The sequence below is a fragment of the Oncorhynchus kisutch genome, linkage group LG15 (assembly GCF_002021735.2).
Source record: "Oncorhynchus kisutch isolate 150728-3 linkage group LG15, Okis_V2, whole genome shotgun sequence".
Taxonomy (NCBI): Eukaryota; Metazoa; Chordata; class Actinopteri; order Salmoniformes; family Salmonidae; genus Oncorhynchus; species Oncorhynchus kisutch.
In genome coordinates this window covers 22,415,535-22,428,251 of record NC_034188.2, presented here as the reverse complement: position 1 = coordinate 22,428,251, position 12,717 = coordinate 22,415,535, and the positions used below count along the sequence as shown (strand labels likewise).

At 42.7% G+C, this 12,717-nt stretch overlaps 1 protein-coding gene and 1 long non-coding RNA gene across 2 annotated transcripts in view; both read right to left on the bottom strand.

Annotated features, from left to right (window-relative positions):
- LOC109905940 (X-linked interleukin-1 receptor accessory protein-like 2) overlaps positions 1-12,717 on the bottom strand; it is a 444,323-nt gene that overhangs the window by 281,711 nt on the left and 149,895 nt on the right. The gene's annotated exons all lie outside the window — the stretch shown is intronic.
- Positions 9,059-12,576, bottom strand: LOC109904707 (uncharacterized). The gene is made up of 6 exons (XR_004202994.1): positions 12,160-12,576; positions 11,269-11,332; positions 10,049-10,196; positions 9,606-9,854; positions 9,183-9,302; positions 9,059-9,071 (listed from the first exon to the last, which is right to left on the bottom strand). It is a non-coding gene; the product is annotated as an uncharacterized LOC109904707 (long non-coding RNA).

Sequence of the window (12,717 nt, the reverse complement as noted above, 5' to 3'; positions counted from 1 at the left end):
AATGACGGCCTAGGAACAGTGGGTTAACTGCCTGTTCAGGGGCAGAACAACAGATTTGTACCTTGTCAGCTCGGGGGTTTGAACTTGCAACCTTCCGGTTACTAGTCCAACACTCTAACCACTAGGCTACCCTGCCGCCCCGGGGTGGGTGATGGGTGGTGGTGTTAAGCGGAGCACTGTAATTGGTCTAGTTATTATCCATATGGGTGGTGGCATTAAGCGGAGCGCTGTAATTGGTGTAGTTATTAGCCATATGGGTGGTGGCATTAAGCGGAGCCCTGTAATTGGTGTAGTTATTAGCCATATGGGTGGTGGCGTTAAGCGGAGCCCTGTAATTGGTGTAGTTATTAGCCATATGGGTGGTGGCGTTAAGCGGAGCGCTGTAATTGGTGTAGTTATTAGCCATATGGGTGGTGGCGTTAAGCGGAGCGCTGTAATTGGTGTAGTTATTATCCATATGGGTGGTGGCGTTAAGCGGAGTCCTGTAATTGGTGTAGTTATTAGCCATATGGGTGGTGGCATTAAGCGGAGCCCTGTAATTGGTGTAGTTATTAGCCATATGGGTGGTGGCGTTAAGCAGAGCCCTGTAATTGGTGTAGTTATTAGCCATATGGGTGGTGCCGTTAAGCGGAGTCCTGTAATTGGTGTAGTTATTAGCCATATGGGTGGTGGCGTTAAGCGGAGCGCTGTAATTGGTGTAGTTATTAACCATATGGGTGGTAGCGTTAGGTGGAGTCCTGTAATATGTGTAGTTATTAGCCATATGGGTGGTGGTGTTAAGCGGAGCCCTGGTTAAATGTGGCTTGCAACTACACTTTGGATGTACATTTCAACATAGCAGTTAACCTCTCAGCTTTTTGTTTTGTGGCTTTTATCGTGTCTTGTTTTATGAGTTCATAACGTTTAGCCCTAGGCATTGTAGGCCTCACTGGAGCTCTATTTACTAGTGAAGTAAACGACATCTGTCTTGCTTCTGTGGATTCCCATCTTAGCATCAACAAATCTCTTTTTATCGATGCACTACTATCTATGGCGTTGTTAAGCTAAAATGAATCTGTAAATTACATGAATGAGAACAATGACAGAGAAATTACAGAGAAATATCCACATCTGTTTGACTGATGACCGAGTGACAGGAGGCGCCCCAAGGAACTCCCTTTCATCAGACTACACCAGACCCGGAGGCAGGATAAAGTGCCTAAGGGGGCAGCTGAAATCAGTGAGGGGGCACAATTTTTGTGGGTTCTTGCAATGGAATTATTTTGAATTCTGATTATATCACACTACAGTGCCTTGCAAAAGTATTCAGACAGCTTGGATTTTTTAAACATTGTATTGTGTTAAGGGAGCTGAATACTTACGCAACAACTATATTTGATGTATTTTTTATTCATCTGTAAAAAATAAAATAAAATAAACATTTCCACTTTGACATGAGAGTATTTTGTGCAGAATGTTGACCAAAAAATCCCACTTTGTAACACAATAAAATGTGAAGAAATCCAAGGGGTCTGAATTTATTTTGCAAGGCATTGTATCCCGCAATAAACATAAAGCTCAAATGCAGAGACTTCCGAGATCATTGAGTGCGTCTGAAGTGACAGGTAGGCTACAGTATTCACGCTTGTATCAGCACAATGTATCAGCGCCCTACAGCTAGTTTTAGTCATGAATATAGACTACAAAATAGATAGGGTAATTCACCTAATACAAACAGCCTGTGTGAATGCAGCTGTACAGACCGCTGTCGTAACAAAATAATGCAGACTAAATGAAAATAGTAGCCTAGTTATTCATGCATGCAAAACAAAAATACTCAATAGCAGTTTGGCTTAAAATACCGAACAACTGAATGCAAACAAATGAATGTGAACAGAACAAAATAGCGGTACCAAGGAGTAGGCCTAAACAAAATATCAGATCGATAAAGGCGTAACACAGTCTATATTGAGGATAGTTACATTAACAGTAAACAAACGCAGTGAACAAAAGGTGAATGGAGATCCAAATAACCTACTACAGTGAGATGCAGCCTACTACAGTGAGATGCAGCCTACAGCCTACTAGAGTGAGATGCAGCCTACTACAGTGAGATGCAGCCTACTACAGTGAGATGCAGCCTACAGCCTACTACAGTGAGATGCAGCCTACAGCCTACTACAGTGAGATGCAGCCTACAGCCTACTAGAGTGAGATGCAGCCTACTACAGTGAGATGCAGCCTACTACAGTGAGATGCAGCCTACTACAGTGAGATGCAGCCTACAGCCTACTACAGTGAGATGCAGCCTACAGCCTACTACAGTGAGATGCAGCCTACTACAGTGATATACAGCCTACTACAGTGATATACAGCCTACTACAGTGATATACAGCCTACTACAGTGAGATGCAGCCTACTACAGTGAGATGCAGCCTACTACAGTGAGATGCAGCCTACAGCCTACTACAGTGATATACAGCCTACTACAGTGAGATGCAGCCTACTACAGTGAGATACAGACTTCATCCTACTACTGTGAGATGGAGCCTACAGCCTACTACATTGAAATGCAGTCTACAGCCTACTACAGTGAGATGCAGCCTACAGCCTACCACAGTGAGATGCAGCCTACAGCCTACTACAGTGAGATGCAGCCTACTACAGTGAGATGCAGCTTACTACAGTGAGATGCAGCCTACTACAGTGAGATGCAGCCTACTACAGTGAGATGCAGCCTACTACAGTGAGATGCAGTCTACTACAGTGAGATGCAGCCTACAGCCTACTACAGTGAGATGCAGCCTACTACAGTGAGATGCAGCCTACTACAGTGATATACAGCCTACTACAGTGAAATGCAGCCTACTACAGTGTGATGCAGCCTACTACAGTGAGATGCAGCCTACTACAGGGAGATGCAGCCTACTACAGTGATATACAGCCTACTACAGTGAGATGCAGCCTACTACAGTGAGATGCAGCCTACAGCCTACTACAGTGAGATGCACCCTACAGCCTACTACAGTGAGATGCAGCCTACTACAGTGAGATGCACCCTACAGCCTACTACAGTGAGATGCAGCCTACAGCCTACTACAGTGAGATGCACCCTACAGCCTACTACAGTGAGATGCACCCTACAGCCTACTACAGTGAGATGCAGCCTACTACAGTGAGATACAGCCTACAACGAGATGCAGCCTACAGCCTACTACAGTGAGATGCAGCCTACAGCCTACTACAGTGAGATGCAGCCTACTACAGTGTGATGCAGCCTACTACAGTGAGATGCAGCCTACTACAGTGAGATGCACCCTACAGCCTACTACAGTGAGATGCAGCCTACAGCCTACTACAGTGAGATGCAGCCTACTACAGTGAGATACAGCCTACAACGAGATGCAGCCTACAGCCTACTACAGTGAGATGCACCCTACAGCCTACTACAGTGAGATGCACCCTACAGCCTACTACAGTGAGATGCACCCTACAGCCTACTACAGTGAGATGCAGCCTACTACAGTGAGATGCAGCCTACAGCCTACTACAGTGAGATGCACCCTACAGCCTACTACAGTGAGATGCAGCCTACTACAGTGAGATACAGCCTACAACGAGATGCAGCCTACAGCCTACTACAGTGAGATGCCGCCTACTACAGTGAGATGCACCCTACAGCCCACTACAGTGAGATGCAGCCTACTACAGTGAGATGCAGCCTACTACAGTGAGATGCACCCTACAGCCTACTACAGTGAGATGCAGCCTACTACAGTGAGATGCAGCCTACTACAGTGAGATGCAGCCTACTACAGTGAGATGCAGCCTACTACAGTGAGATGCAGCCTACTACAGTGAGATGCACCCTACAGCCTACTACAGTGAGATGCAGCCTACTACAGTGAGATGCACCCTACAGCCTACTACAGTGAGATGCACCCTACAGCCTACTACAGTGAGATGCAGCCTACTACAGTGAGATACAGCCTACAACGAGATGCAGCCTACAGCCTACTACAGTGAGATGCACCCTACAGCCTACTACAGTGAGATGCACCCTACAGCCTACTACAGTGAGATGCACCCTACAGCCTACTACAGTGAGATGCACCCTACAGCCTACTACAGTGTGATGCAGCCTACTACAGTGAGATGCAGCCTACTACAGTGAGATGCACCCTACAGCCTACTACAGTGAGATGCAGCCTACTACAGTGAGATACAGCCTACAACGAGATGCAGCCTACAGCCTACTACAGTGAGATGCAGCCATGCACAGCTGTCTTGACAAACAAATAGGCCTATAGGCTTGCTCATGAGTTCAGCAACACGTTGTGATATGGCACAATACACTTCTGTGAATCAAATTCGACACGCGTAACATAAACACGTTTCCAACACGAACAGTTCCATTTACAACACAGAAAACAATAGGACACTAAGACAACCAGAATAGAATGAATCTATCGCTATGATGAAACATAACCATATGTAGCTTCTACACCTGCATTGCTTGCTGTTTGGGGTTTTAGGCTGGGTTTCTGTACAGCACTTTGAGATATCAGCTGATGTACGAAGGGCTATATAAATACATTTGATTTGATTTGATGTAGCTGCAGGGGAGTCATTGGGTTCTTGCATTGGAATTATGTTGAATTCTGCTTATATCACAATAAAAAATAAAAGTTCAAAAGCGTTTGACTATGAAGTGACAGGTTGGCCCTAAATCTATGAATTTGCCTTTGTATTATGTGCTCGATCATAACCTAATTCATTTGGGGCTAATTTACCATCTGAGTAAGTGGAAACTCAAAAGATATTAGCTAGACCACTAACTCTAAAGATAATAACCACTCATAGTAGCCATGTATTAATCTAACAGCGCATTTAATGTCCCAAAAAAGGTTGCATTGTGTAACGTGTGTCGTCGTAGGTGGAAGGAGGTGAGGACCAAGGTGCAGCGTGGTAAGTGTCGATATTCTTTAATAAAGTAATTGAACACTGAAACAATAAATAAAACAAACGAACAGTCCTGAATGGTGCTGGAAAAACACTGAACAGAAAATAAACACCCACGAAACCCAGGTGGAAAAAGGCTACCTAAGTATGATTCTCAATCAAAGACAACTAACGACACCTGCCTCTGATTGAGAACCATACTAGGCCGAACACAAAAACCAACATAGAAAAACCAACATAGACTGCCCACCCCAACTCACGCACTGACCATACTAAAACAAAGACAAAACAAAGGAACTAAGGACAGAAGGTGACACATTGGTAGCCTTCCCGCCCAATGAGGCCTATGCACTCACAATGGCCAATGCACATTTCACACTCTCCATATCTCAAAGCCATATCAAATATATTTGTAAAATAGTTGCTATTGAGTTCATAATTGAGAGTTGAGAAATAAAAAGTAGGCTATACGTACAGAAAGCAGAGAACATTCTTTCTCCAGCTGTGACAACAGCAGTGTTTTCCCAGCAATTGGATTTTAAAATGTTATATAATCAGAACACTTTTCTTTCTCTCTGAGCATTTCTTTCCCCTGGGAAAGGAGAGAGTGGCTCACTCAACACAGCAGCAGGACCCAGTAAAACAGGTACAGGGGCAGGCAGACACTTTCATTACAGGAATCATGAGGATAATGTACTTTTACTGTTTGACCAAATCATGATATTAGCCTCCTAAAAAATAGGATGTTTTTAGTGAGGGTCGCAAAATGTGACTAAATGGTGGCGGTCTGGAGCCCTGCCTTAGAGACTGTCTACAGTGAATAGCCTACAACTTTCCTTTTACTTTAATGAAAAAATCCTCCATCTTCGCAATCAACAGTAGCTTTCCATAGACACCCCACTCAACACATACCACGCCGCGCTAGGTCCATTGCGCCAAACTGTCACTCACTAATTTTGAACTGAGGCAGCACAAGTTTCAACTGAAGGGGCTAAGACCGGGCTAGACACACACGCGCACACACCCTCTCTCTTAAGTGTGGAGAAACATAACAGCATAACAGGACCAGAGGGAAACAGTCTTTTCTCACTGTGCGGATGATGAGGTCAGAAAGAACATTGCACTATGAAGTCTTTCATTGCACTATGAAGTCTAAGGGCCGAGTAGCCATTCTAAGACTAGCCTAAGTGAGGCTGCCCACAGGGCTATAAACTCACTCAAGCCATTTCTAGGACACTGACACAAGACAAAGAGCACAGTGGCTAAAATATTTTCAGCAGCCCATCAAGACATGCCCAAATGGGTCCTTTGTAATAAACCTGATGACTGCTTATTCCCTAGCTGCAGAGCTTAGAGCTTCCCACTCCAAACCACTCACTGGAAGAAATGTAACTAATCTGACACTGTACTGTTTTTCATTCCTCTTCTCATGTTCGATTGAATCCTATTGCATAAAATGTCTTAGGTTCATAGCAGATGTTATTTCTGTGAGAATCTTTATAATTTTATTGTCTTAATATGAATATGACAGACAATCTTGCTTTAAACACAGTCAGCCCCCAGAACACCTTTGCATAATATGACACATTTTGCATCATAACAGATTGTTATGTTAATATATAAAATATGGATACTTTATCAGGGACTAAAAGGAAATATTTCTGTTCGTTTTAAGCTTGATGACATCCGTACTCCAGACTGGCTGCAGTTCCTATGTGTCCTCTGTTTTACGAGGACATAACAGCACTACGTTTCCATTATCATGCATGAGGCAGGTGCATAACAGCAGACTATCTCAGTAGGTGGGCTGCCACTGCCTTTCTGTTGAATCCTCAAGCACTTTTCCAAACCTCCATTTCAAAGCGAATGCTTTAACAGAATCCAAATCAAACACATTGATTTGTGACAAGGAGCCAAATCTGTGTGTTTGACAGCCAATGCTGTCTGGAACAATTGTAAGGGGAGGTTTAAGTTGGGCCCAATGGCTATGTGGGAATATTTTTGCATAATTATACAGGACTGTGTGGAGCTCTCTGGAGGAGAAAGGGGAGCAGGAGAAGCTGGCTGGACTGGATCATATCCTGTCTCGCAGCACCTGATGCAAGAACAGTGAGTCATATATACTACGCCCCCTACAGGGATGAGTCTCCAGTCACTCCCGCCCAAGCAGGCCCCTCTGTAAGCTTTTCTTTTCCCCTCGAGGTCTTCTGTCACGATACGCTTACCTCTGCAATCTGGGGAATATGCATTTTCCCTAGAGGCTCCCACACAGCCAGATCATGTGCTGTGACAATTTAGCAGGGCCTTACCTGTAGAGATACTGCTGTTCTTTGACGAGGAGCCAGCCCACAAGTAGCTATGCACTACAGGTATTTAAGATGCAAACCGATTTGGGATAGAAACCACTTGGTACAGCAGCAACAAGGTAAGTGGATGGAAGAAGAACATTCAACACCATGTTGTTTTTAGGCTAATCTTAAAGGGAAACGGCGCCTGCTGATTTGGCCTTGTTTTTTGGTTTGGGAATGTGGTGTGTCCTTGCCTCCACCAAGACACACCCATCTGTCATAACCTTGGCCACAGCGTTTTCTCCCCACTCAATCACAACAAACAAACCTCCTGCAGGTTGAGTTCAATAACTACAGACAGCTGTATGGTAAGATGCCGGAGGTGGCTTTGAATAGGTCAGTAGACTACAGAAGAATGCAATTGCTGAATTGATGTAGATATTCTAAACTAAGAGTTGTAATAACTATCAAATGTAGTAACAGGTCCATGTAGAATAAACCCCCCTTTAAATAATACCATAGAAGTAGTGTTCTGCTAATAAACCCCCCTTTACATAATACCATAGAAGTAGTGTTCTGCTAATAAACCCCCCTTTACATAATACCATAGAAGTAGTGTTCTGCTAATAAACCCCCCTTTACATAATAGCATAGTGTTCTGCTAATAAACCCACCTTTACATAATACCATAGAAGTAGTGTTCTGCTAATAAACCCCCCTTTACATAATACCATAGAAGTAGTGTTCTGCTAATAAACCCCCCTTTACATAATACCATAGTGTTCTGCTAATAAACCCACCTTTACATAATACCATAGAAGTAGTGTTCTGCTAATAAACCCCCCTTTACATAATACCATAGTGTTCTGCTAATAAACCCACCTTTACATAATACCATAGAAGTAGTGTTCTGCTAATAAACCCCCCTTTACATAATACCATAGAAGTAGTGTTCTGCTAATAAACCCCCCTTTACATAATAGCATAGTGTTCTGCTAATAAACCCACCTTTACATAATACCATAGAAGTAGTGTTCTGCTAATAAACCCCCCTTTACATAATACCATAGAAGTAGTGTTCTGCTAATAAACCCCCCTTTACATAATACCATAGTGTTCTGCTAATAAACCCACCTTTACATAATACCATAGAAGTAGTGTTCTGCTAATAAACCCCCCTTTACATAATACCATAGTGTTCTGCTAATAAACCCACCTTTACATAATACCATAGAAGTAGTGTTCTGCTAATAAACCCCCCTTTACATAATACCATAGTGTTCTGCTAATAAACCCACCTTTACATAATACCATAGTGTTCTGCTAATAAACCCACCTTTACATAATACCATAGTGTTCTGCTAATAAACCCACCTTTACATAATACCATAGAAGTAGTGTTCTGCTAATAAACCCCCCTTTACATAATACCATAGTGTTCTGCTAATAAACCCCCCTTTACATAATACCATGGTGTTCTGCTAATAAACCCACCTTTACATAATACCATAGAAGTAGTGTTCTGCTAATAAAACAATGTGAACCTTTCACCTTCCATTGTCATTCCCAGCTGATAAGGATACTTTGCCTATCAGCATTTTGTCTGGTGCTAATGGGGCAACCTTGGCAAACATGTCCGAGTGGAAATATGTAATAGTTCCCCTGATCCTGGTCTAGAATACACAGGGTTTCTCCCTTCCCCATATTGAGTGATAATATCTCATTAAAAAAGACAATACAAGTAAAAGTTGTGTAGTAAAAAATATATTTCAAGCCCATCTGTCAGTCCGGACTTCATCACATCATCTTGCAAGTCTCCATGTGCTGGCACCATACATGTTTCTGTGAACAAATACACACATAGTCACTGTTACCAATGACAGTTAGGATAGGTCATATCTGACACACAGACAGGTACTATGTTGAAATTTGAACAGGTCAGATAAAACCTACCCAATTCTGGTCTCCCCATCGACGACAGTTGGTGAGCAGGCAAGAGGTGAAGCTGGAGGTGAGATCTTTACCCAAGCCCCATTGATGGCCATAGCAGCGTAGATCAGCTCCTGGCCACAACTGGTCGGTCGGTCGGTCGGTCGCGCACGCACACACAGAGCACTGATTACATTATTAATGATTAGCCTTGAGGAACCAGCCTGATTACTCCGTTCACCTTTCTATTTCACCTCAGATATCATAACATGTGAAGTGAAATAGAATGGTGAACACAGCGATCAGGCTGGTTCCACTAGGCTAGGTTATGCCCTGGATATTATATGCATCTAAGAAGTAGAAAATAAACAACAAATAATGTCAGTTTACATAAATGATGTTTCACAATTGGGTTATCAAATGTATCAAAGTAATGAAGTGGGTTACCTTCTGTATTTGTACAAATGAGGAGCCTGTGAAAGCTGTTGGTGCTGACAGGTGCAGGTTGCTGGCCATATACTTGCCAACATGTGGCTGACCGTTCCATTCATAGGAATGCTCATAACGAGGGCATGTCTGCATGAGGCCGATGAGGGCCCCCTTGCTGGTCTTCTCTATGCTGCATGTTCTGCTGCAAACTGGACGTCTCCACAACTGCAGCAGGCAATATTATGAGGTGATGTTGACTGGGAGGGCCTGTGACAGGGTGATATAATAGACAGCCAAGTGGTAAATTGCATTTTGTAAAAAACTAAAATGACAAAGCTTTTTGATAATGCACTTCACAAGCAAAATGACTCTACTAGGTGTAACTGCTTGGCTGGGGAATAAGCCTACTAGTTTATCAACCCAGGTTCTTTTTAATACAACTTTCACATAACACACATTACCTATCGTTGTTGATGAAGCCATCTGTGTCATCAGGGCAGTAACTCCTTTTCATAGGAGTCGAGGGAGACTCTGGCAACAACGGAGGAAGTGTCACAAGGGTACTTCTGTTGCATTACACACTTTTATTCTGAGGTCTTGCCTGACAAGCTGTGAAAATAGCAAGTGAACAGCGAGTTAAATAATTTTTTGAGGTCGCTAAACAATTGCAATTACATTGCTGGACATGTTATGATCAGGCTAGTCACAAGAAAGAGCCGTCGATTTTGGACATTTGAAAAGGTCCTGAGGACATCAATATATGCCTTTGTTGATGCTGACCCCCCCACAAAAAAAGATGGCACTGCATTGGGCTTGAACTCCAAAGGTTCAGAACCAGAGTTCACTGCTTAGACCACCACACCACAGCAGTTCACAACTCCCAAGCAAGCAGGGAGAGTACTAGATGATACTTAATGGAAACAGCACATTTTTTAAAATTATTTTGTTTTAAGCCTTCCCCAAACAATAACAACTCAGAATGAATACCCTAACCCTTTGAGTTGTTTCTGCGCCACTGTTACGGATACAGGTATCCTGTGTGTGTGTATTTCTTTTCTCTCCTTCTCCCCTCCTCACAGGTGGCAATCATCATATCCCATTTCCCTTGGTTTAAAAACCCATTCAGTTGGTTCCTCTGTGGTTCTCTCTCTCTCTCTCCATGTCACTTTGTCCACACCTGTGAGTATTGTTATGGTGTTTGATGGTGGGAAAAGGGGGTACCAAGACAAGTTGCCTATGGGCATAATCTACCCGTAGGAATACTTTGTCTAAGAACACTAGTTAGAACTGGGCGGACCACCCGCTGTATTTTTGGTTAGTTACTTAGCTGTATTGAAGTAGGCTAGTCTAGCTTAGGGGTGTTTTTGGATATTTGTTTCTTTCCTTGGGTCCAGCCCTGCCCCCCTTTACCGTGCGTTTAAAAATAAGCCCTGAGTGTTTGACGGTAATTTAGTTGTCTGTGGTTTTTCGTTCTTACTGTTACTTTGTCACTAATATACTTTGCATGAGTTATGTTATGGGTCTCGTCCCCCCTAGACTGCTGGGCCAAAGGGATTCGTAACAGCCACTCAGGAGCCCCGCATTTAACCTTGTAACCAGGCAGAATTAATAGGTCCAAAAATTGATGTTCATCCAATTACAGCAAATTCCGAAGTGGAACTATGTTGGTTATGATACCCACCTTTGTTCCTTCTTGTAGGTCCCAGGATCCGTTCAAACCAAGGGCACCCAACTGTACACTTTGTCTAACAGAAAAACAGGACAAAAATTGTCATCATCCCTCAATTATAAACATAGCTCAAGAAATATTGTACTCATTCGGAAGCTAATTCGATGCATTATAGATATAGACTGACTGGCTCCAGACTGGATTAGATTCAGGCCGGTGATGCCGTTACACTATCTGTGACATGTTTTTCTATGTCCCTGGGTTGGTTTGAGTTTGTTGCTGCTAGTTAGTACAATGTTGTAGTCAGACATGAGTTAGCTAGTACCACCATAGCTGCATCCAATATTTATTTGTGCCTTAGACATGGGTTGCACCTCTGAGGCTAATGTGATTGTTTAGTCTAAATTACACTAATTTAGAGTGCCATGGAAATACAAGGACATATTAAAGTAGGCAGATAATTAGTAGGAAACAAGTTTGCCATATTATGATGGCACATTTACTTAGAGAGATCACAATATTGCCATTAATGTTACTAGCAAAGTTCGTCAAAAATAGCTAGCAAAATAGCTAGCAATGCTAATGTTAGCGAGCTAAAATACGGTGGTTCCTTCAATCTTAGTTAGCTGGCTAAAGTTATACAGCATCTAAAGTCAATCTGGCGACATCAGAATCACGACAAAATGTTTTTCTACTAATTATTTGCCTTCTTTTGAAATGTTATTGTGTTTCCAAGCCAAATCCGAGTTGTAATTGAGGTAGGCTAACGCGTTAGCTAGCTACCTAGCTAGCTAGTTATCCAGCGAGTTAACATCAGCTATGATAGTGATAATGATTATCAAAAAATACTAAACCATCAGATACATAACCATCAGTCTATGGTCTAGCTACCGGTATACTTACCACCACTGGGAACCAACGAACTCCATCCACTTATTCTGCATGATAGGGTTCTTCGGCAGGGCAGGCCATAGTTGTTGACTGTGCAATAAGGGTCCTTTTGGCAGGGCATGCAAACCATAGTTGTTGGCTGTGCATTCTGCTGGAAGCATACATTGCGTTATGTTGTATTAATGGAGTGTCAAAGAAAGGAGTAAATCGCAATATGGATATTGCATATGTCAATATCGCAATTTCGATCTGAATTCGATTAACCGTGCGGCACTAATTCAATACCAACCTTAATTCACTCGTTGTCATGCACTGTTCCAAACTCCGTTTTAGACCGGACTGACTTTATGACCAAAATTATACTATTTACACGTTGAAGTCCATTTTTACACTAGAATAAATGTTTCTGACTCATATCAATGCCACGTACAGTGCATTCGGAAAGTATTCAGGCCCCTTGACTTTTTCCACATTTTGTTACTTTACAGCCTTATTCTAAAATCTCATACATTGATTTTAAATCTCATAAATCTACACACAATACCCCATAATGACAAGTGAAAACAGATC